Source organism: Penaeus vannamei, chromosome 34 (assembly GCF_042767895.1).
Source record: "Penaeus vannamei isolate JL-2024 chromosome 34, ASM4276789v1, whole genome shotgun sequence".
NCBI classification, from domain to species: Eukaryota; Metazoa; Arthropoda; class Malacostraca; order Decapoda; family Penaeidae; genus Penaeus; species Penaeus vannamei.
In genome coordinates, this window is record NC_091582.1 from 20,856,378 (window position 1) to 20,877,560 (window position 21,183).

Sequence of the window (21,183 nt, forward strand, 5' to 3'; positions counted from 1 at the left end):
AGAGTAGTAGAGAGAGTAGTAGAGAGAGAGTAGTAGAGAGAGAGACCCAGAGAGAGACCAGAGAGGGCCAGAGAGAGAGACCCAGAGGGCCAGAGAGAGAGAGACCCAGAGAGAAGCCCAGAGAGGACACAGAGAGGAGAGAGAGACCAGAGAGACCAGAGAGGAATGAGGTAAGAGAGAGTAAGAGAGAGAGTAAGAGAGAGTAAGAGGAGAGAGACAGAAAGAGACGCAGAGAGAGGGAGAGAGAGAGAGAGAGAGAGAGAGAGAGAGCGAGAAGTGAATGATAACGCGGAAGAGAGTAGAGAGAGAGAGAGAGAGAGAGAAAGTGAATGAAAAGGCGGCATAAGCAAATGGCGCGACAAATTGCCTCCCGCCCGAATGCCTGGCTGCCTTCGCGCCCAATCCGCATCCCCCCGCCGAACTTTTTTTCGACGCGGCCTTCCAGCACGCTCGTCGGGGGGAGGAGGAGGAGGAGGAATGTGGGAGGAGGAGGATGGGAGATTGGCTCGGTCAGGAGGGTTAGGAAGGAAAAGGAAAAGTGGTATGGGTGGAGGTTGGAAGAAAGAAAGGTCGTCGAAAGTCTTTGTCAAGCAGCAAGAAGTCGAAGAAAAGATGTCGAGAAAAGTGCGATGGAAAGCAGGTCGATGAAGAAATCGAAAGTGGAAAAATGTCTAGGAAAAGAAAGAAAGAAAGAAAGATGTCGATATAAGTCGAAGAAGGAAGGAAAAAGTAATCGTCAGAAAAGAAAAGTCGAGAGGATAGAAATAAATAAACAGTTCACAGAAGAGAAAGAGGATGTGGGTGAGGAGTTAGGAGGAAGAGGAGGGTGGAAGATAAGAGATTTTGGTGGAAGTGGGTGGGAGTGGAAAAATCGAAAATGAACAGAAACCTTCCTCCCTCCACTCCTCTCTCTCAACGCACCTGAACATGTTCGCCGGGGGCGTCAGCATGTCAGGGCACGTTTATCTGGGGAGGGGAAGAATTGAAGAAAGATGTTGGATCGTTGGAAGGAAAGGAAACGGAGAATGATGAGGCGGGGGACTAAGAATAGAAAAGAAGGAAGAGGAGGTGGGAAAGATTTGAATATTTCTTAGAAGAACTCTTTTTTGATCTTTTAAAAAGAGAACCGATGAAGGAGAGACGGACACAGACGATAGAAAAAGAAAAGAAACAATACAAGTAAATGAGAGAAAAACAAGCAAGATGTTCAGAAAAGGAAAAAAAGAAAAAACAAAAAATCCTTTTTTTCCCTTTTTTAAGATGGAAAACAGGACGGGAGCAAAAAAAGAAAAGAGATCGGCATAAAACGCTTTTTTAAATCTTACGCAGAAGCAATAAAAAACTAAATTAAATTAAAGAAAAAAGGAAAAGAGAGGGTATCGGATCTCGCAACGACGTTTGTTTTAAAACGTTTGAGGCTCGGGGGCGTGGAGGGCGGTGGGGGGGGGGGGTAGGAGGGGGCGTGGGGAATGTTTGGGTTTTCGAATTTGTTTTGAAGTTTTGTGTTATTGTTTTTGTTGATTTCTTTTTGATAACATTGTAGCCGTTCACTAATTGACATCATCATCCGCATAGCAGCAACCGGTATATATATTTATTATTTATTTATTTATTTATTTATTTATTTATTTATTTATTCATTCTTTACTTATTTATTTATTATTGTTCTTGATATTAATATGATCACATTGCTGATATTATTATTTGCGTTGCTACTTAATGATGATGGTGCATATGATGATTTTATTTTTATTATGACTTTTCTTAAATACTTAAAGTAATAGCAGTACACGTAATAATGACAATGATAACGGTAATGATGATAAGAAGAATTAAATAGCGATAAGAACGTGATAAGCTCTGCAATGGCCGCTCTCCCCTCACCCCCACCCTCCATGACCATCATCCCACCGCTTCCACCCACCCCCACCCCACCCTCCGCCGCTTTGCTCCCCCCATCCCCCACCTCCACCATCCCCCACCTCCACCCACCCCTGCTCCCGCCCATCCCCCACCACTCCCACCCACCCCACCCTCCGCCGCCGCCGCTCCCGCCCAGATCCGCGTATGACCGCTCCCGAAGGCCTCTCGGCGATATGAAAAGCGCGGACGGACGGACTGCGGTGTCCATGACGTAATAGCGGTTGTCATGGAAACCCGCTCGTAAATCCACGTCGGAGAATTTACGGTCGCTTCCGCTGGTTCCGGGAGAGGGGCGCGGGGCGGGAGGGCGTGCGGGCGTGCGGGCGTGCGGGCGGGTACTTGGGCGGTTGGGTGGGCGTGTGGTTCGTGTTCTGTCGTTTTCTCTTTCTCTTCTTCTCTTTTCGTTTCTTGAGGTTCTGTTTTTTTTTTCTCTCTCTCTCCCTTTTTCTGTGTTTGTTTCTTGGGTATTTTGCTTTGATGTCGGTTTCTATTTGTTTGTCTTTCGTTTTTCTCTTTTATTTCTTTTGTTTCTCTTTCTTATTCTGATTGTTTCTTATTTTGTTTTCCTTTCTTTGTTTTTTTTTTCATTTCTCGTCTAGTTTTATTTTCAGTTTCTACCTCTTTTTTCTCATCTTTCCGTTTTGTTTCGTTTTTTATATTTTTTTCTTTATTTATTTCTACTTTTCACTTTAACAGTTTTTTTATTAGTAGTATTCCCTTTTTAAGATATTTTTCATGTGTCTTCTCCCATTTCACTCTTTTTATTCAACCTCTTCTCCTTTCTTTTTTTATCTCTTATCTGTCTCCTTTTCTGTTTTGTTCTCTTTTTCTTCTCTTCACTTCTCTTCTCTTCATTTCTCTTTTTTCTCTTCTCTCCTCTCCCTCCATCCACCCATCTCTTCCTCCCTCCCTCCTTCCCTCCCTCTCTTCCTCCCTCCTTTCCTCCCTCCTTTCCTCTCCCTTCCTCCTTCCTTTCCTCCCTCCCTCCCTCCCCTCCTCTCCCCTCCTCTGCCCTCCTCTCCCCTCCTCTCCCCTCGCTGGCCGTGACACGAGTGGTGGCGTCTGGCCGTTTTATTGATAGGCCTACGGGATTTTGGTTTTCAAGTGGTGGTTCGTGTGGAAGGGATAGCAAGGGAAAAGGGAAGAAAAACTTTTTTTACTTAAGAAAAAAGGGGATTAGGGAGAAAAGAGGGAAGAAATAGGAAGGAAGGGAAAAGGAGGGAAAAGGAAAAGTGGAGGGGGGAGGGGGAGAGGGGGGAGATGCATTATTTTTTGGACTATTCACCTGTTTTTGTTGGTTTCATATTCTATATTTTTGTGGATATTTGTGGTTGCTGTTGTAATTAAAATTTTTGTCGTTATTATTATTATTATTGTTATTATTGTTATTATTATTATTATTATTATTATTATTATTATTATTATTATTATTATTATTATAAATATTATTATTATCATCATCATTATTATCATTATTATTATCATCATTATTGCTATTACTATTATTCTCTCTTCCTCTTGTTCTCTTCGTTGTCCTTCTCCATATATTTCATTTTCCTTCCTATTTGGGAAAGGAAATTAGATGACGCAACCGCCTGAAAAACGGCGCTTTGTGGGTGTCAATCGCGGCCTCGTGATTTATTGAAGCCTCTGGCAACCGCGACAAGGTGCTGCTTATTGTTTTTTTTTTTCTTTTTTGGGGTTTCTTCCCATCTCTTGTAGGTAGTTTCGTCGGCGGGTCTTGATTAAAAGAGATGTGTGGTTGTGTGTTTGTTTGTGTTTATATGGATGTGGGGGTGGGGTGTGTGTGGGTTGTGTGTGTGTGTGGGTTGTGTGTGTGTGTGTGGGTTGTGTGTGTGTATTGGGATGTGTGTGTGTGTGGGTTGTGTGTGTGTGTGTGTGTGGGTTGTGTGTGTGTGTGGGTTGTGTGTGTGTGTGTGGGTTGTGTGTGTGTGTGTGTGTGTGTGTGTGTGTGTGTGTGTGTGTGTGTGTGTGTGTGTGTGTGTGTGTAATATATTATTTATTTCTTTATGAACGTATGTGTATTAATAGATACTGTTGCCGCTAATGATAGTGATGATGATGATAACAGAATACTGATGATGATGAAGACCATAATGATGATAATGGTAACAATAATGATAATGATAGAACAGTGATAACGGTAAATATAATCATGATGCTACTAATACTAATGTTAAGTTTCACTGTAACTATTTTATGTATATTCATCTTTCTCGCTCCATTTATAAACCTCAAAGTCATATGTATGTATATATATATGTATTTTTTCCGTTGTACGATGACTTACCAATTGGCGTTTTATTTAAAGAGTGTACAATAAAACATATCCTATATGACAACATCTGAGGCTGGACTTCGGAACATTAAAATTCGTGACTTTATAGCAATTGTCAGCATAACACAACTCGAATATAAAATGGTGCCAACAAAGATTAAATCAGTGAAGACCCTTTTGTAAATGGAATTATGAAATCGTATTTCGCCCTTATGCCCCTCCGCCGCTCTTTCTCTCTTTCGTGCTCTCTCTGTCTGTCTCTCTGTCTGTCTGTCTCTATATATATATATATATATATATATATATATATATATATATATATATATATATATATATATATATATATATATATATATATATATATGTAACAATAACAATAACAATAACCTTCTCTCTCCTATATATATTCTCCCTCTTCTTGCCTTTATCATCATAAATATATATATACATGCATAAAATAATATTTTAAACATAAATAATAAATAAATAAAATAATAATAAAAAACATAAATAATAATATACAAATCAATAATAAATAAATAATAAATAAATAAATAAGTAAATAATAAATAAATAAATAAATATAAATAAATAAATACCACGGCGCGGCGTGCCCGTGCTTGCGAATCGCTCTCGGGTGTTGTTATAGAATATAAATCGTAAATTGATAATATTTCGGTTGGTCGCGAATTAATGGAAGCTGCCCCTGGCCTCGCTAGGTGCTTTGCTGTGAGTAATTGGCGGACACTGCATGTGATTGGTTTTTATTATGATTTTGACAATGATGTATTACCGGGTGTAGGGTATTCCCGGTCTTCCACCCTGCCTCCGTCCCCCTTACCGCCCTTCGCCTTTTCCTGGTCTCTCTCCTTTTCTCTCTTTACCTTCCTCTTCCTTCTCTTTCGCTCCCTCGCTCCTTTTCCTGGTTGCTTACCTGTGCTATTTTTTAGTATTTTTTTCTTACTTTGCTCTTTCTCTCTCACCTTTCCTTTTCTATCCTGTGGTTTCCATCATATTGCTCAGTCTCCCCCTCTCTCTCCTCCCCTGCTACCTCCTTTCTCCATTCCTCCCTTCTTCCTTTGCTACCTTCCTTCCTCCCTCCCTCTCTCCCTCCTTTGCTACCTCTCTCCCTCCCTTCCTCCTTTGCTCCCTCCCTCCCTCCTTTGCTACCTCTCTCCCTCCCTCCCTCCCGTCTCTCTCCTTTGCTATTTCCTCCATTCCTCCCTCCTTCTCTCCCTTTCCCCTTCCATCGCCCCCCATGCAGGTAGGAGGGAGGAGGAAGGGATGAAGGAGGGGGGAGGAGGGAGGGAGGAGGGGAGCGAAATGCTGAAACGGTATTTTTGTGATGTTTGGCTTTCCGTTTGTGGGCTTCCGTTTTTTTGTTTTTTTTTTGGTCGCTTTTTGAAATTTCCTCTTTTTTGAACTTTGGCTGTTTGTCTTCTCTGTGTGTTCAATCTCATTCTTTCAAGTTGCCCTCCTTCCTTTCTCTCTCCCATTTCTTCATCTCTTTCCTTTTTTTTCCTTTTTCTTCTTCTCCTTTCCTCCTCCTCCTCCTCCTCCCCTTCCCCTCCCCCTCTACCTCCTCTTCCTCCTCCACCTCCTCATTTTCCTTCTCCTCCTCCTCTTTCTCCGCTTCCACCTCCTCTTCCTCTCCGTGCTCGTTTTCCTCCTCCTCCTCCTCCTCCCTTTCCTTCTCCTCTTTCCCTCTCTCTCTTTATATTGCTCGTTGAATTATTAAACCGATAACAAGGACTCTGCATCATAAAACATATACGCAATCGATTAACATACGTGCAAGTTGCGATTTGATTTATGCATGATAGACCGGGCAGGAACAGGGCGAGGGCGGGGATAACCTGTGTTAATTCGTGCTTTTGAGATGTAAACACTCGGGTATGGTGTTCGTCTGGTTTTGGGTAGGGTGTAGGGTTGGGGTTGGGTAGAATGAGGTAAGGGAAGGGGAGGGGAGAAGAGGGGAGGGGAAGGGAAGGGGAGGGAAGGGGAGGGGAGGGGAGGGGAGGGGAGGAAAGGGAAAGTGGTACGGTGAGGTTAGATTCTAATTCTTGGCTGGGTTGTGATATATTTTTGTTCTGTTTTGTTTGCGTGTGAGTGTTGGGTAAGGTAAGCTAAGGTTGGGTTAGGTTATATTTTCATTAGGGTAGGGCATGTGGAGAATAGGAAGGAAAACTGAGCTTAAGCTAGGGTCACACTAGTCTTCTGTCGTGGGATTCCTAGACAGCCTCGCCGAAGTCAGGTCAGCTGGCCAACCAAAAACTGTATCTGGCCAGACTTCGGCGAGGCTGTCTCGTGATCGCAGGTCAAAGAAGACTAGTGTGACCCTAACTTATGCTTAATGAGACCAGTGTTTAGAGCGTCCTCCTAATTTCCTCAGGTCCTACCCTAATCCAAAACTAACCCAGCCCAACCTTAGCTTACCTTACCCAACACTTACGTAAACAAAACGAAACATAACCAGAAAAATAACCTAATCCAGATTTAGGAGACGATTACCTTACCGAACACTCACACTCGCGCAAACAAAACGAAACAGAACAACAACAACAAATAATAATAACACAACCTCAGCCAGAATTAGGTGACGAGTGTGACCTAAACAACAACAAATAATAATAACACAACCTCATCCAGAATTAGGAGACGCGTGTGACCTTGGCTTTATCCAACCACCCGAAATCCTCCTCCTTGGCCCGGGCGAGAGGACGTCGACGTTGGATTGCGCGCAGGGATTGGGACGCGGCCGAGAGCGCTGGCGTGGAGTCGACGTGTTTGTCATGGAGCGCCAAGTTGACCCTTGACCTGCGTTGGCTCCTTTGACCTCGATGGAGGGAAGGGGGGGGGAGGAAGTGGAGTGGATTCTTTTAGGGGATGTTGGGGAGGAGGTTGGAAAGGGTGGATGGGAGGAGGAAGGAGGTGGGAAAAGGAGGCAGGGGGGGGATATTGGAAGAGGAGGTGGGAGAGGGGAAGAGGAGGAGATAGGAAGAGGAGGTAGGAAGAGGTGGGAAGAAGAGAAGAGAGGAAGAGATGGGAAAGGGAGGAAGGAGGAGGAGGGTTAGGGAGGGAGGGAAGGAGGAAATGATCTTCAGATCTGGATGGAGCGGAGTGAATAGGAGGGAGGACAAGAAAGTAGGAGGAGGGGAAGAGAGTAAAAGGAAGGGAGGGTGAAGGGTGAAGGGTGGATTGAGAACATGGGGAGAAGGGGAAAAAAGTGATGTTGGTGGGGATGGAAATGAAGGATTGGGGAAGGAGGGAATGAGAGAGCGAGAGAAGAGGAGGAGGAGGAGGAGGAGAGAGGAAGTAGTAAGAACTGAGATAGCCGGGGGATGGTGCAGGCAGGATAGGAAAAGGAGGAAAAGATAGATGAGGAGGAGGAAGAGAAAGAGAAGGAGAATAAGAAGGAGGGGGAGGAGTGTGGAAGATGAAGAAGAATGAAAAGAAGAAGAAGGAAGAATAGGAGGAGAAAGGGAGAGAGATAAGAGGAAGGCTACAAACGATAAGCAGCGGCGCCAGAGGAGCTTCCTTCGGATTTTATTTCGCGTGTGTCAGGAGGAGAGGGAAAGGGTTACGACGATGGGCGTGCTGACGGCGCCGATTCGATTTTCATGGGAGGGGGGGTGGGGGAGTTTGAGGAAGAAGGGGGGGTGATGTGGGGAGGGGGGGGGAAGGGAGGTGATTTCGGGAGGGGGGGGGAAGGGAGGTGATGTGGGAAGGGGGGGAAGGGAGGTGATGTGGGGAGGGGGGGAAAGGGAGGTGATTTGGGGAGGGGGGGAAGGGAGGTGATTTCGGGAGGGGGGGGAAGGGAGGTGATGTGGGGAGGGGGGGAAGGGAGGGCGGAGGAAGGGGGATGATGTGGGGAGGGGGGAAGGGAGGTGATGTGGGGAGGGGGTTCGATTGGGTGGCTGTGAAGATTACTGGGGGAGGAGGGGAGGGGAGGAATGGGGGAGGGGGTGATATGGGAAGGGGAGGGGAGGAATGGGGGGATGATATGGGGAGGGGGGTTCTGAAAAGGCCTCCCAACGACAAGTAAGAAGCGCCATTCAAACAAACAAATAAACAAACAAACATAACCAATCGAACACCAAGCGATTATTTTTTATTCTCCAAAATTCGTAAAAAGTAAGAAATAGAAAAAGATTTTTAAAGATCTATTGAAAGGGCCTCCTAACGACGACTAAGAAGCGCCATTCAAACAAACAGACAAACAGAACACTAAGAAATTCTCTCTTATTCAATATTCGTAAAAAGGAAGAAGAAAAAGAAAAGAAAACGGACACCGAAAGGCAACTCCTAGTGGCGTGTAAGAAGCGCCAGTCAAACAAACAAAGAAACAAACAAACATGTCTAATAGAAAAATATTTCCTCTATTCCTCAAAATTCGTAAAAAAATAGAAGAAAAAATCTATTGAAACGGCCTCCTAACGATTAAAGAAGCGCTATTCCAAGAAACAAAGAAAGAAATAAGCAATCAAACAAACATATCCAACAGAAAACCAAACATTTTTTCCTCTATTCCTCAAAATTCGTAAAAAAAAAGAAAAGAATCTATCGAAAGGCCCTCCTAACGACGACTAAGAAGCGCCAACCAACCAAACAAACAAACAGAACACTAAGCAATTCTTCATCATTCTCCAAAAATCGATAAAAAGGAGGAACCAAAAGAAAAGAAAAGAAAAGAAAAGAAAAACCCTCCAAACGACGAGCAAAGAAGCGCCATCGCGAGATCGTGTTCGTTTTCCCGCCCAATTTAAGGGGGGACTTCGCGAGGCTGTCAGAGCGGCGATGGAAGTGATCTCCGAGGCGGGAGATTGAAGGACACTTCCTCGTCAGCCTCGGGATGGGAGGAGCGGTCTCGGAGAGGCTGTCGGAAGGGGGGGGGTTAGGGATTTTTTTTTTCTTTTTTTTTAGGTGTGTTTTGGTATCGGAAAGGATGGAATTAGGGATTTTTTTTCTTATTTTTTTGGATGTGTTTTGGTATCGGGAGGATGGAATTAGGGATTTTTTCTTTTTTTTCAGATGTGTTTTTTTATCGGGAAGGATGGAATTAGGGATTTTTTTCTCTTGTTTTTTAGATGTTTTGGTATCGGGAAGGATGGAATTAGGGATTTTTTTTTTATGTTTTGGTATCTGAAGGGGTGGAATATTCATCATTCTCCAAAACTCGATAAAAAGAGGAAGAACCAAAAGAAAAAAGAAAAGAAAAGAAAAAAAAGCTCCAAACGACGAGCAAAGAAGCGCCATCGCGAGATCGTGTTCGTTTTCCCGCCCAATTTAAGGGGGACTTCGCGAGGCTGTCAGAGCGGCGATGGAAGTGATCTCCGAGGCGGGAGATTGAAGGACACTTCCTCGTCAGCCTCGGGATGGGAGGAGCGATCTCCAAGATGCTGTCTGAGGGGGGGATAAGGGATTTTTTTTTTTTTTTTTTTTTTTTTTTTAGGTGTGTTTTGGTATTGGGAAGGATGGAATTGGATTTTTTTCTCTTTTTTTATGTTTTGGTATCGGGAGGGAGGGATTTAGGTTTTTCTTTTCTTTTTTTTAGATGTGTTTTGGTATCGGAAGGGGTGGAATATTCATCATTCTCCAAAACTCGATAAAAAAAGGAGGAACTAAAAGAAAAGAAAAGAAAAAAGAAAAAAAACTCCAAACGACGAGCAAAGAAGCGCCATCGCGAGATCGTGTTCGTTTTCCCGCCCAATTTAAGGGGGGACTTCGCGAGGCTGTCAGAGCGGCGATGGAAGTGATCTCCGAGGCGGGAGATTGAAGGACACTTCCTCGTCAGCCTCGGGATGGGAGGAGCGGTCTCGGAGAGGCTGTCGGAAGGGGGGGGGGGGGGAATTAGGGATTTTTTTTTTTCTTTTTTTTTAGGTGTGTTTTGGTATCGGGAAGGATGGAATTAAGGATTTTTTTTTTATTTTTTTTAGGTGTGTTTTGGTTCCGTGAAGAATGAAATTAAGGATTTTTTTCTTTTTTATAAAAGGGTTTTGGTATCGCGAAGGATGGAATTGAGGATTTTTTTTCTTTTTTTTGGATGTTTTGGTATCGGGAAGGATGGAATTAGGAATTTTTTTCTCTTTTTTATTTTTATTTTTTTAGATGTGTTTTGGTATCGGGAAGGATGGAATTAAGGATTTTTTTCTTTTTTTTTGGATGTGTTTTGGTATCGGGAAGGATGGAATTAGGGATTTTTTTTTCTCTTTTTTTTTAGATGTGTTTTGGTATCGGGAAGGATGGAATTTAGGAATTTTTTTCTTTTTTTTAGATGGGTTTTGGTATCGGGAAGGATGGAATTAAGCGATTTTTTTCTTTCTTTTTTTGGATGTTTTGGTATCGGGAAGGATGGAATTAGGAATTTTTTTCTCTTTTTTATTTTTATTTTTTTTTAGATGTGTTTTGGTATCGGGAAGGATGGAATTAAGGATTTTTTTTCTTTTTTTTTGGATGTGTTTTGGTATCGGGAAGGATGGAATTAGGGATTTTTTTTCTCTTTTTTTTTAGATGTGTTTTGGTATCGGGAAGGATGGAATTTGGAATTTTTTTTCTTTTTTTTAGATGGGTTTTGGTATCGGGAAGGATGGAATTAAGGATTTTTTTTCTTTTTTTTGGATGTTTTGGTATCGGGAAGGATGGAATTAGGAATTTTTTTCTCTTTTTTATTTTTATTTTTTTTTAGATGTGTTTTGGTATCGGGAAGGATGGAATTAAGGATTTTTTTTCTTTTTTTTTGGATGTGTTTTGGTATCGGGAGGATGGAATTATGGATTTTTTTTCTCTTTTTTTTGGATGTGTTTTGGTATCGGGAAGGATGGAATTTGGAATTTTTTTCTTTTTTTTAGATGGGTTTTGGTATCGGGAAGGATGGAATTAAGGATTTTTTTTCTTTTTTTTGGATGTTTTGGTATCGGGAAGGATGGAATTAAGGATTTTTTTTCTTTTTTTTGGATGTTTTGGTATCGGGAAGGATGGAATTAGCAATTTTTTTCTCTTTTTTATTTTTATTTTTTTTTAGATGTGTTTTGGTATCGGGAAGGATGGAATTAAGGATTTTTTTCTTTTTTTGGATGTGTTTTGGTATCGGGAAGGATGGAATTAGGGATTTTTTTCTCTTTTTTTTTAGATGTGTTTTGGTATCGGGAAGGATGGAATTTGGAATTTTTTTTCTTTTTTTTAGATGGGTTTTGGTATCGGGAAGGATGGAATTAAGGATTTTTTTTCTTTTTTTTGGATGTTTTGGTATCGGGAAGGATGGAATTAGGAATTTTTTTCTCTTTTTTATTTTTATTTTTTTTTAGGTGTGTTTTTGTATCGGGAAGGATGGAATTAAGGATTTTTTTTTTCTTGTTTTTTTTGGATGTGTTTTGGTATCGGGAGGATGGAATTATGGATTTTTGTTTCTTTTTTTTGGATGTGTTTTGGTATCGGGAAGGATGGAATTTAGGATTTTTTTCTCTTTTTTATGTGTTTTGGTATCGGGAAGGATGGAATTAAGGATTGTTTTTCTTTTTTTTCGTGTGTTTTGGTATCGGGAAGGATGGAATTAAGGATTTTTTTTTTTCTCTTTTTTTTTGGATGTGATTTTGGTATCGGAAGGGGTGGAATATTCATCATTCTCCAAAACTCGATAAAAAAGGAGGAACCAAAAGAAAAGAAAGAAAGAAAAGAAAGAAAAAAAAGCTCCAAACGACGAGCAAAGAAGCGCCATCGCGAGATCGTGTTCGTTTTCCCGCCCAATTTAAGGGGGGACTTCGCGAGGCTGTCAGAGCGGCGATGGAAGTGATCTCCGAGGCGGGAGATTGAAGGACACTTCCTCGTCAGCCTCGGGATGGGAGGAGCGGTCTCGGAGAGGCTGTCGGAAGGGGGGGGGGATTAGGGATTTTTTTTTTTTTTTTTTTTTTTTTTTTAGATGTGTTTTGGTATCGGGAAGGATGGAATTAAGGATTTTTTTTTGGATGTGTTTTGGTATGGGGAAGGATGGAATTAAGGATTTTTTTTCTTTTTTTTGATGTGTTTTGGTATCGGGAAGGATGGAATTAAGGATTTTTTTTTTTTTTTTTTTTTTTTTTAGATGGGTTTTGGTATCGGGAAGGATGGAATTAGGGATTTTTTTCTCTCTCTTTTTTTTAGATGTGTTTTGGTATCGGAAGGGGTGGAATATTCATCATTCTCCAAAACTCGATAAAAAAAGGAGGAACCAAAAGAAAAGAAAAGAAAAGAAAAGAAAAAAAAAACTCCAACCGACGAGGAAAGAAGCGCCATCGCGAGATCGTGTTCGTTTTCCCGCCCAATTTAAGGGGGGACTTCGCGAGGCTGTCAGAGCGGCGATGGATGTGATCTCCGAGGCGGGGGATTGAAGGACACTTCCTCGTCAGCCTCGGGATGGGAGGAGCGATCTCGGAGAGGCTGTCGGAAGGGGGGGGGGATTAGGGATTTTTTTTTCTTTTTTTTTTTTTCTTTTTTTTAGGTGTGTTTTCGTATCGGGAAGGATGGAATTAGGGATTTGTTTTGGTGTGTTTTGGTATCGGAAGGGGTGGAATTAGTTTTTTTTTTATAAATGTGTTTTGGTATCGGGAAGGATGGAATTAGGATTTTTTTCTCTTTTTTTATGTGTTTTGGTATCGGGAAGGATGGAATTAGGATTTTTTTTCTTTTTTTTTTAGGTGTGTTTTTGTATCGGGAAGGATGGAATTAAGGATTTTTTTTTTTTAGGTGTGTTTTTGTATCGGGAAGGATGGATTTAGGGATTTTTTTCTCTTTTTTTGGATGTGTTTTGGTATCGGGAAGGATGGAATTAAGGATTTTTTTTGGATGTGTTTTGGTATCGGGAAGGATGGAATTAAGGATTTTTTTTGGATGTGTTTTGGTATCGGGAGGATGGAATTAAGGATTTTTTTTGGATGTGTTTTGGTATCGGGAAGGATGGAATTAGGGATTTTTTCTTTTTTTGGATGTGTTTTGGTATCGGGAGGGAGGGATTTTTTTCTCTTTTTTTTAGATGTGTTTTGGTATCGGAAGGGGTGGAATATTCATCATTCTCCAAAACTCGATAAAACAAAGGAGGAACCAAAAGAAAAGAAAAGAAAAAAACTCCAGACGACGAGCAAAGAAGCGCCATCGCGAGATCGTGTTCGTTTTCCCGCCCAATTTAAGGGGGACTTCGCGAGGCTGTCAGAGCGGCGATGGAAGTGATCTCCGAGGCGGGGGATTGAAGGACACTTCCTCGTCAGCCTCGGGATGGGAGGAGCGATCTTGGAGAGGCTGTCGGAAGGGGGGGGGGTTAGGGATTTTTTTCTCTATTTTTCTTTTTTTTTAGGTGTGTTTAGGTATCGGGAAGGATGGAATTAGGGATTTTTTTCTGTTTTTTTTTATGCGTTTTGGTATCGGAAGGGGTGGAATTAGGGATTTTTTTTTCTTTTTTTTTGGATGTGTTTTTGGTATCGGGAAGGATGGAAATAGGGATTTTTTTATACTTTTATGTGTTTTGGTATCGGGAAGGATGGAATTAAGGATTGTTTTTCTTTTTTTTCGTGTGTTTTGGTATCGGGAAGGATGGAATTAAGGATTATTTTTTCTTTTTTTTAGATGTGTTTTGGTATCGGAAGGGGTGGAATATTCATCATTCTCCAAAACTCGATAAAAAAGGAGGAACCAAAAGAAAAGAAAAGAAAAGAAAAAGAAGCTCCAAACGACGAGCAAAGAAGCGCCATCGCGAGATCGTGTTCGTTTTCCCGCCCAATTTAAGGGGGGACTTCGCGAGGCTGTCAGAGCGGCGATGGAAGTGATCTCCGAGGCGGGAGATTGAAGGACACTTCCTCGTCAGCCTCGGGATGGGAGGAGCGATCTCGGAGAGGCTGTCGGAAGGGGGGGGGGATTAGGGATTTTTTTTTTCTTTCTTTTTTAGGTGTGTTTTGGTATCGGAAGGGGTGGAATATTCATCATTCTCCAAAACTCGATAAAAAAAGGAGGAACCAAAAGAAAAGAAAAAAAAAGCTCCAAACGACGAGCAAAGAAGCGCCATCGCGAGATCCTGTTCATTTTCCCGCCCAATTTAAGGGGGGACTTCGCGAGGCTGTCAGAGCGGCGATGGAAGTGATCTCCGAGGCGGGAGATTGAAGGACACTTCCTCGTCAGCCTCGGGATGGGAGGAGCGATCTCGGAGAGGCTGTCGGAAGGGGGGGGGGATGAGGGATTTTTTTTTTTCTTTTTTTAGATGTGTTTTGGCATCGGGAAGGATGGAATTAAGGATTTTTTTTCTTTTTTTTTTTTTTTGTTTTTGGTGTCGGAAGGGGTGGAATTAGGGATTTTTGTTTCTTTTTTAAGATGTGTTTTGGTATCGGGAGGGAGGGATTTAGGGATTTTTTTATGTGTTTTGGTATCGGGAAGGATGGAATTAGGGATTTTTTTCTCTTTTTTTTAGATTTGTTTTGATATCGAGAGGATGGAATTAAGGATTTATTTTCTTTTTTTTTGTGTGTGTTTTGGTATCGGGAGGGAGGGATTTAGGGATTTTTTTCTTTTTTTTTTTAGATGTGTTTTGGTATCGGGAGGATGGATTTATGTTTTGATTTGTTTTGTTTTTTTGTATTGTATTGTCTCTTTTGATATCGGCAGGGATGTATTTATGATTTTATTTATTTATTCGTTTATTTTTTATTTATTTATTTATTTTTTATATATCGGGAGGGGTTGAATATGATTTTTTTTCGATGTGTTTGGGTATCGGTAGGGGGAGAATTATGTTTTTTTTTTGTCTCTTTGGATATCAGGAGGGATAGAATTTTTTTTAGATGTCTCTTGATATCGAGAGGGGTGGAGTTATGATTGTTTTTCTTTTCTTCTTCTTTCTTTCTTTTTTTGTCTCTCCTGATATCGGGAGGGATGGAATTGTGATTTTTAAATAGAATATGTCTTTGTTGTTATTGTTTATTGTTGTTTTTATTCGGCCGGTGTTCTCTTAATTTGTGAGGGGTTTGTGTTTTTGATTAATTTTGGCAATCGGATGTGATGAAATGGTTATTGTTAATTATGCATATGTTTTCCGGGGTGATTAATTAATCGGGAATGATGACCCTATGGCCGGGGCAGCTGATATATCTATTTATATATATTTTTTGTTTTTGTACCAGTATTAGTTTGTTTTTTGGATATATATTTTTTCCAATATTAGTATGTTTTTTTGTATATTTTTATTTTTGTACTAGTATTAGTTTGTTTTTTGTATATTTTTATTTTTGTTCTAGTATTAATTCATTTTTCGTATATTTTTATTTTTGTACCAGTAGCAGTATGTTTTTTTGTATTTTTTTTTTTTTGTTCCAGTATTATTTTGGGTGAAATTCCATTTATTTTTAGTCTCGCTTCGGCCGCCACTCAATTAACTCGATTCCCTTGTCTATCTAGCCGTCCCTTTTATCAAGCAGCTGTTGCCCCACAATTGCCTCCTCCTTCTCCTCCTTCCTCCTCATTTTTCTACTTTCTTCCTTATCCTCCTTTTTCTACTGTCTTGTTCCTCCTCCTCCTTTTTCTACTTTCTCATTCTTCCTCCTCCTTTTTCTACTTTCTCCCTCCTCCTCCTCCTACTTTTTGCACCTCCTTCCTCCTCCTTTTTCTACTTTCTCCTTCCTCCTCTTTCTCCTCCTTTTTGCACCTTCTTCCTCTCTCCCTCCCTCCCCTTTTTTTACGTATCCTCCGCCTCCCTCCCACCCCCTTTTTTCGTTGTCGTCTTCTCTCTTCCTCTCTCGTTCCTTTTTTTTCTTTTTTTTCCTCTTTCTTCTTCTCTAGATAATCATCTTCGATTTTGCCTTCCCATCTCCTTTTTTTCGTTCGTTCTCTCTTTTTCTCTCTCTCCCTCTCTCTTTCCCTCCCTCTATCTCCTTCCCCTCTCCTCCCTCTCTCCCCTCCCTCCCTCTCTCTCTCTCTCTCTCTCTCTCTCTCTCTCTCTCTCTCTCTCTCTCTCTCTCTCTCTCTCTCTCTCTCTCTGTTCGTCTTTCTCTCATTCTCTCTCCTATTCCCCTTCCTCCTTTCCGTAATTAATTGTTCCGAAGATAGACGACGTTGGCGAGGCATATGAGGATGGTGAGGATCGTGAGGGAAGGGGGGAGAGGGGGAGGGAGGGAGGGGAGGAGAGGGAAGGGGAGGGGAGGGGAGGTGAAGGGAGGGGGAGAGGTGAGGGGAAGGGAGGAGAGGTGAGGGGAAGGAGAGGAGAAGGGAAGGAGAGGAGAGGGGAAAGAGAGGGGGTAGAGGGAGAGGGAAGAGGGGAGGGGAGGGAGAGGGAAGAAGGGAGGGAGGAAGAGGGAAAGAAGGGAGGGAGGAAGAGGGAAGGGAAAGGAGAGGGAAGAGGGAGAGGGAAGAGGGGAAGAAGAGGAGAGGAGGGAGGAAACAACACACCCACACACGCACACACACACCAAGATTAATAGCGATACAATAAGGTAATGAATTTTGGGTGGGAGGCTGTTTGCAAGTGTAATATTTTATTCCGGGGGATGTTGGGGGCGAGGGGGGGGGGGGGGGGGTGGGGAGGTAGGGAGGGCTTGAAAGAAGAGGAAAAGGGATTAGGTGAAGGAGGGGGAGGGGGTAGAGAGGGGAATAGGGGGATGGGGAGGGAGGGAGGGAGGAGAAGAGGGGAGAAGGAGAAGGAAAAGGGAGAGGATAGGGGAAGGAAGGAAGGCGAGAGAGGGAGAAGAAAAAGGATAGGGGAAGGAAGGAAGGGGAGAGAGGGAGAAGAAAAAGGATGGGGATAAGAATAGGGAGATGAGGGAAAGGAAAGGGGGATAGCGGAAAGTAAGGGAAGGAAGGGGAAAAGATAAGGGTATAAGGAGAATAAAACGGAGGAGGGGGAATAGAAAAAGAAAGGATAGGATAAGGGGGTTGGGAGAATCGATAGGGGTGGGGGTGGGGGGGAGGAAGGACAGGGAATGGTGAACTCGGAGAGGGGAATAAAAAGGATAGGATAAGGGGGTTGGGAGAATCGATAGGGGTGGGGGGTGGGGGGGAGAAAGGACAGGGAATGGTGAACTCGGAGAAATTCGCATGTTTGCAATTGCAGGATGAATGTTTAAGAAAGCGGATGGCATTGCACGGGTATTTATTGCGGCGATTTGGAGGAAGAGTGATTGCGATGACTCTCATTGCAATAAACGAAAAACTAAAACGTTTATAAAAAAAAAAAACGGGAATTTACGAACAGAAAAAATGAGAAAAAAACGTTTATCCCAAAAAGCAAACGAAAAACAAAAACGTTTATAAAAAAAAGAAAAAAAAAAGCGGGAATTTACCAACAGAAAAAAGAAAAGAAAAACGTTTATACCAAAAAGCAAGCAAACAAAGAGACAAACAAACGAACGAGCAAAAAAGCGAGAATTTAGGAACAGAAAAAAAGAAAGAAAAGAGGGAGGGAAAAAGACCGTCTTTAATGGATTTCTCGCAGCGTTTCAACCTACTTAAATTAACATGTTAAGAGGCCGGGTTGGCGACGAAAAGTTTGTGATGCATTTACTAGGCGCGTGAGGGGGTGGGGGTGGGGTGGGGGGTGGGGGTGCTGGGGGGAGGGTTGGAGGAAGGGGGGTGGGGGTGCTGGGGGAGGGTTGGAGAAATTTGGGTGGGGGTTGTGGGGGTGGGGGTGCTGGGGGAGGGTTGGAGAAAGGGGGTGGGGGTGCTGAGGGGAGGGTTGGAGGAAGGAGGTGGGGGTGCTGGAGGGAGGGTTGGAGAAAGGGGGTGGGGGTGCTGGGGGGAGGGTTGGAGAAGGAGGATGGGGTGCTGGGGATGGGTGGAAGGGTGGGGGTGCTGGGGGGAGGGTTGGAGAAAGGGGGTGGGGGTGCTGGGGAGGGTTGGAGAAAGGGGGTGGGGGTGCTGGGGGGAGGGTTGGAGAAAGGGGGTGGAGGTGATGGGGGTGGGTGGAAGGGGTGGGGGGTGGGGGTATTGGGGGGAGGGTTGGATAAAGAGGTGGGGGTGATGGGGGAGGGTTGGAGAAAGGGTGTGGGGGTGATGGGGGAGGGTTGGAGAAAGGGGGTGGGGGTGCTGGGGGAGGGGGGGCCAGAAAGGGGGGGTTGAAGGGGAGAGGAGGACGAGGTTTATTTTATTATTCCTGGATTTTTTGTTGGGATTTTTATTGTTATTTGTTGTTGTTGTTATTATTATTATATTTTCTTTGACATAGTTATGTTTGTGATTCTGTTATCGTTGTTATTTATGTTATAATCGATATTGTTGTTCATATTCTTTTAGTTTTTTTATTGTTATTGACAATATATATATATATATATATATATATATATATATATATATATATCTGTCTATCTGTCTATCTATCTATCTGTCTATCTATCTATCTATCTATCTATCTATACATATACGCATCTTGTTCCCTGCCCTGCCATCTGCCTCTGTTCATCCAGCGCGTATCAATACCCCTTTGATCCCGAGATGCTAATCATGCTTGTCTTTATTGGAGAGTTATTCTACCGTTATAATCATTAAGGATATTAATTGCCTGTGCTAATTAACTGCATCGTAATGACCTTTTCATATCGTGATCGTTTATTTTTTCTTTCTCTTTTACAGATCGTTCGCTTCATCATCGCTTTTTCTGTTCTTCGATCGATTCTTGAAAGGTTTGTGCATTTTGCTTCGGAGTTTTATTTGGTGGTATTTGGTATTTATTTGATTTGTTTTATTTTGTTTAGTCTCTCTCTCTTTCTATCTTTCTCTTTCTCTTTTTCTCTCTTTCTCTCTCTCGCTTTCTCTTTCTCTTTCTCTCTTTCTCTATATCTCTATCTCTCTATCTCTATCTCTCTATCTCTCTATCTCTCTATCTCTCTATCTCTCTATCTCTCTCTCTCTCTCCCTCTCTCCCTCTCTCTCTCTCTCTCTCTCTCTCTCTCTCTCTCTCTCCCTTTCTCTCGCTTTATCTCTCTCTATCTCTCTATCTCTCTATCTCTCTATCTCTCTCTCTCTCTATCTCTCTCTCTCTCTCTCTCTCTCTCTCTCTCTCTCTCTCTCAGTAATATATTGGAGAAATATGCGTTTTGTGATTTTTTTAAGGGGGTGGGGAGATCGTTATGTAGGGAAGTATGTTGGGTATGTTGAGGGTCAAGTTTGTGTAGTTTAAGGAGGGAGAAGTCTGAATGTAGGGAGGTTTATTGATGGTTATTTTTTGTAGTTTATGAAGGGATGAATGTTTATGTGTGGAGGTGGTGTCGTTTTGTGTATTTTTAGTTTTTTAGGCCTTACATCGGCTTCGGTTTGTTCGCTTTTCGTGTTAAAAGCTGCAGTTTTAATTGTATTTCCGTTTTTTATATATGTGTAAGCCAGGTCGTCAAACAGGAAGGCTTAGGAAAATATTGGATAAGATGAAGTTTGACCGTATACTAGTCCATGAATATCTGTATAATGATAATGATAATATAGAAAAAATATATTAAGGAAATATTTACATCCTTATTAGTGGTAATAAGGCTACTTAATTTATCGTTCTGAGGGAAATGCGAGTAGATTTAGATATTTATTTGTCCCTCCGCGTCGCCATCCAAAGGAAGAAAGCCGACCTCCAGGCTTTGTGTCGGAAGTCAGAGCGTCACACTGTCCACTTCAGGTCCCGTTTTGAACCTCCAAGGACACTTCTCTTGTCCTCCGCTCCTTCTTTCGGTTTTGTGCCATTCCTGCGGAGATTTTTAAAGGCTCAGGATCCTACGGAGCGGATCCTATTTGGCTGGGAGAGGCTGCGGGAATTGTGAGCGCGTTCGAGGCCGGATCGCCTTCCGTGCTGTTCCCGGGAGAGGCGGTCAGCGCCATCTTGTTTTCGGATTTGCAGCTCCGCTTTTTATTTTTTATTTATTTTTTATTCTTTGCAAGGCCGCGAGGAGATGTTATTTTGCGGATTTAGGGCGTTGGAGATTTTTTTTCTATGGGTATTTGGGGTTCTGCGTACGCGTGTTCTTTCTTGGCTTTATTTATGTATGCTCCTTGTTCGCGAATTTCGGAAGGAAAGGGGAAAAGAAAAAGTAAAAAGTAAAAAAAAAAGATGCCTGTTGTTAGCCGTACCTTCTGCACCGTAGCTCGTTTCTCCCGCGATCCCGGCCGAGTGCCATACCAACAATGCGATACCAACAATGCGATACAACAACAATGCGATACCAACACCAACATAAGTGCCATACCAACAATGCCATACCAACAATGCGATACAATAACAATGCGATACCAACACCAACATAAGTGCGATACCAACAGCCATTATTCCTCGGGGATAATTCGGGGGCGGATTTGCTCTCCTCCGAGATCTATCAGCGCGGCAGCATCCTTCCCTGTATCCTACGGGATCCTGAGCTGTTCGTTAATGGCCGCGAGGAGGGGGGGAGGGGAGGGACTGGTCGAGAATCCTTCCGGGGAGGGAGGTCGTCCTGAAGGGTTATTTACGCGTCGCACATTCATATCGCGGGATCTTTACCCTGGGGTGGGGTGGGTAGGGGTGGTGTGTTCTTGCTGGGGATGTGGTGGGGTGGGGTGGGTGGAGCGGGGGGGTGGGGGTTCTTGCTAGGGGACGGGCGTGAAGCTGTGTTCCGGTGGGTTTGGATTTGCCCTTCTCTTTTTTTTTTTTTTTTTTCTCTCTTTCTCTTCTTTTTCCTCCTCCCTCCTCGTCCTCCTCCTCCTCCCTCCTCCTCCTCCCTCCTCCTTTCCGTCCTCCTTGTCCTCCTCCCTACCTCCCTCCTCTACCTCCCTCCCTCCCTCTCTCTCCTCTCCCCTTCCTCCCTCCTTCCGTCTCTCTCTCTTCCTCCTCCTCTCTCACTTTCTCCCTCCTCCTCTGTCTCTTTCTCCCTCCTCCTCTCTCTCTCTCTCATTCTCTCTCTCTCTCTCTCTCTCTCTCTCTCTCTCTCTCTCTCTCTCTCTCTCTCTCTCTCTCACACACGCGCGCGCCCACACACACACACACACACACACACACACACACACAC

The 21,183-nt window shown here is 42.9% G+C and overlaps 1 protein-coding gene across 3 annotated transcripts in view; it reads left to right on the forward strand.

Annotated features, from left to right (window-relative positions):
* The window catches only part of LOC113802709 (protein O-linked-mannose beta-1,2-N-acetylglucosaminyltransferase 1-like), a 658,355-nt gene that overhangs the window by 387,144 nt on the left and 250,028 nt on the right, over positions 1-21,183 (forward strand). For all 3 annotated transcript variants that reach the window (XM_070113809.1, XM_070113811.1, XM_070113810.1), the window contains one exon: positions 18,794-18,843. The gene's annotated coding sequence lies outside the window, so the exon portion shown is untranslated. The remainder of the gene's footprint in view (positions 1-18,793; positions 18,844-21,183) is intronic.